The sequence below is a fragment of the Bison bison genome, unplaced genomic scaffold (assembly GCF_000754665.1).
Source record: "Bison bison bison isolate TAMUID 2011002044 unplaced genomic scaffold, Bison_UMD1.0 scf7180017864158, whole genome shotgun sequence".
Classification (NCBI taxonomy): domain Eukaryota; kingdom Metazoa; phylum Chordata; class Mammalia; order Artiodactyla; family Bovidae; genus Bison; species Bison bison.
In genome coordinates, this window is record NW_011494730.1 from 38,129 (window position 1) to 41,688 (window position 3,560).

At 55.4% G+C, this 3,560-nt stretch overlaps 1 protein-coding gene across 3 annotated transcripts in view; it reads left to right on the forward strand.

The window, feature by feature from the left end:
- The window catches only part of GRIK3 (glutamate receptor, ionotropic, kainate 3), a 247,288-nt gene that overhangs the window by 918 nt on the left and 242,810 nt on the right, over nucleotides 1-3,560 (forward strand). The gene's annotated exons all lie outside the window — the stretch shown is intronic.

Below are 3,560 nucleotides of genomic sequence, written 5' to 3' on the forward strand. Positions count from 1 at the left end.
CGGCCACGCAGGCCCTGCGCCCGCCGCCAGGCGGGAGACCTGGGCCGCCTGGGTTCGCGAGGCGCCCCCACCAGCATCTGGCTCCGCCGAGCCAGGGCCGCCTTCCTCCCCTGTGGCTCTAATCCAGGCGCGGACTCTGGGCTGCCCGCGGCGTGACGGGGTGCAGGCAACCGATATCGAGCTTGGCTTCCGTACTTGAGGTTTTCCTAGGAGGCAATCAGAAATCCCTTCTCTCTCCTCCCTGCTCTCCCCTGGATTCCAGGTCCTCTTGAACTGGACATCTGGACGAGGGTAGAACACAGTCCTCAGCTCTGCCCACGCTGGGGTCTTCCTGTTCCTGCCCAGGACCCCAGCAGGCAGATATTTGAGGCAGAGGAATCCAAGCACCCGACTCTGGGGACAGCCCTCACGACCAGGCTTAACCCTTTGCAGCCCAGACTGCTCCAGGCAAGCCAAAAATATTGTTTCTATCTCTGCACCTTTGCCTGTCCCAGTGACCTGTTTGGTCACCGTTCCAGGAGCAGGCAGCCCCTTAGTAGTGGGCCAGGACTTCCTTTATTCCCTCTGTTTGTTTGTTTGTTTTTGATGTGTGTGTGTGTGTGTGTGTGTGTGTGTGTGTATAGGGGCCTGATTGATAGGGTGCCCTTGGGAGAAGAGAGGGGGACCCAAAAGGTGCTCTGCACCCAGCCCACGCATTGCAGTTCCCTCTTCTGTGTTCCTTCCCCTGCAGGGGTGGGAGGGGCACTCTCAAATCCCAGAGTCAGGGGGTGGTGGTCTTTGGGGGCCCAGGAAGACAAGAGCAGGTGAGGGAAGCCAGGCAAGGATGCACTGAGGAGGGGCGGGATGATGTATCCTCACCCGCTTCCTCTTACCGTGAAATTGACTTTCACCGGGGGACTCCTCACTGCCCTGAGGGGAAGCCCCAAGCCTGCCCGCCCTTTCTTGGGTTCAGCGTGTAATAATGCAATTAAGGATGGCAAAGCCCTCCTCTCTTCTAATCTTCTTCGTATTAAGCCCCAGGATTAATTAGCGTGTCGGCCCAAGCCATTTATATCCAAGAGCCCTGCCCCATTTGATTCCCAGCCCGAGGACTGGGGTGCTGTGCCAATGCCAAACGTGACCTCCGGAGCTCTGCCAGCTTGGATGGAGGATGGGTAGGCTCTGAGATCCCTGGGTTTCTCTGGAGCTCCCTGGGGAGCTGAATTTGCCTCCTTCTGAGCCCAGGCTGGAGTCTCAGCAGGAGCCAAGGGCAGTGGACGTGGTGTGTTGAGAGAGACACACACACAGAGAACCGTGTGTTGAAACCTAAACACAACACCTTGGCTGGGCCCAATGCCCTCTCCTTTCTCTCTCTGTCTCCAGCCCTGAGATGTCAGGGCTCTGGCTGGGGCCACAGGAATTGAGGCCCTGGAAATTGGGTGTGCTGGATGGTTCTGGTTCCCAAGATGGGTGCCTGCGCTGGCTGTGTTGGGAGCCGAATCCTTCTCCAGTAGGCAGGCGTCGCCTAGCACCAGCCCAGGAGAGGGGTTTCCTGCAGGTGTGCAAGGGGCTCTCTGGACTGGGGAGCAGCGTACCCGCCCCCTCTCTTTGTGCCTTTTTTGGGGGCTTAAATTTCCTCTTAGACAAGGAGATGGATAGCTCAGCAGTGTGACAGAGTGTTCAAACAATCCGTCTTGAATAGATGAATTGCATTGCTCTGTCTTTTTGTAATTGTGTCTATCAGAGGGAGAGGTCAAGGCATTGATTGCTTGGATGGTTTGCAAGTAACAAAGGAGAGTGAGGGAGAGAGCGAGGGAGAGAGAGTAATTGGATTGTAGTCTGCAGGAAAAAAATGATCATTGATTATTTTATATGAATATGTGGAAGATGTATTCTGTGTGTTGTTATCAAGTGTTGCTCGTTGAAGATTTTCAAGACATATTGTTCAGCATTTTGTTATTATTATTATCATCGTTATTATTGTTCAGATGGATCCTAGTCTTAACTCACGGAAAGCAGCTTAATGCGTGGGTCCTTCCAGTGCTTCTGTGGCCTCATGTGGGGACCTGGATTTCCTGGCTACTAGACCTAGACACTGATGTGGAGGGACCTTGGGCTGGGAACCAGGAGGCCTGGGTTTTCTACTCTGCCTTCCACCAATTTCCTGAGCCATCTTGGTCAAGTCACACTCTCCCACCAACCCGGAGCCTCAGTTTCCTCATCTGTAAACTATTGAGCTGCCATGATGCTTGGGATATTCTGTGATTTTAGGTTTCCTTTTAGTGTGGGCTGATGGGGACTGTCAATGCCTTGGTAGGTTTCGTGTCTAGATCTCCCCTTGTTTTACATACATGTAGAATCGAGGGCCGCCTAGCATTTGAGAAGGGAACCAGACAGTGGTGGCGTTAGCTGGAGGGGCTCCAGCGGATGGTGGTGATCTCTAGCCAGCCGGGGGGAGGTTCAGAGCCAAATGACTGCAGAGACATAAAGCAGGTGTATGTGGCGGGGTGGAAGGTGGGCGGATCGGGCAGACTCGCGGAGCATCTACACTCGGAGCAAAACAGAGTTTTGTGATTCTGAGCCTGGACTTGGGGCGGGGAAGCCCAGCGGACACTGCAGTCAGTCCCAGGGGCATGAGGTCCCCTCCCCAAGTCAGTCCTGTCTGCATCCCCTGCCATCAGTTCACCCAAATGGTCCTGAACGTTCATCTCCTGAGTTTGGGAGCCGCTGTGTGTAAAACAATGAGAAATTTCTCTCAGTGACTGGTGATGCGCTGAAACATCGCGGCCGTGTTGGAGCAGACAGGCACTGAATGAAGATCAATAGGGTTTTCCCCCCTGGAAGTAAATAGCTTCCGACAAGACCTGGGAGTGGCCCGAGGGGCCTTAGAAAGCATTAACTTGAGGAATTTCTGCCTCCACTTTCCAGCCCAGCTGCTCCTGTCAGCCCGGGCTTCCCTCCTTCTCGAGCTGGAGTTTATAATTTCTTCTTGATGCCTGCTTCGCACTGCGCTAAACCGTCTTTTGACGTCAGGATGATCCGGGGTTTTTAGAGGTGGCTGATGCGGGGTGAGCCAGCACAGCGTCCCGACTAGGCCCTCCCAAGGTCACTCGGGTCCCCCTGCCGCTAGCATGATAGCTGACTTCAGAAGTCCAACCCACTGCTTTCTTTTGGGCTTTGAGGAGCGACTCTTCGTTCCCACCCTTCCAAACGCAAAGCTGCTTGGTTGCTTCCTTTGTGGGGTCTGTGAGGGCCCCTGAGCCCCCGTTCCCACAGGCCCCTTGTCCTGTCCCCAGGAAACAGAGCCCACTTGGCGGGGGTCGGGGGAAGAGGCACAGATGCACTGTGGGTTCTAGGACGGCCACATCCTCAGGGGTGGGGGGTGCAAGGTCATATGCAGGGGAGGCTCAGAGCTTAGGGCTGCTTGGGATATCCATGCAGGGCAGCACCTGGCTGTGCTCCACTGCTGGGACCGTTTCTGATCTGCAGAAGCCAGGCTTCCTCCAGGCTGTTACAGTCACCTGCCCCTGCCTTAGCCCCACACTGCTTCAGCCTGCACGTCCTCACCCCCACCTTCCCTC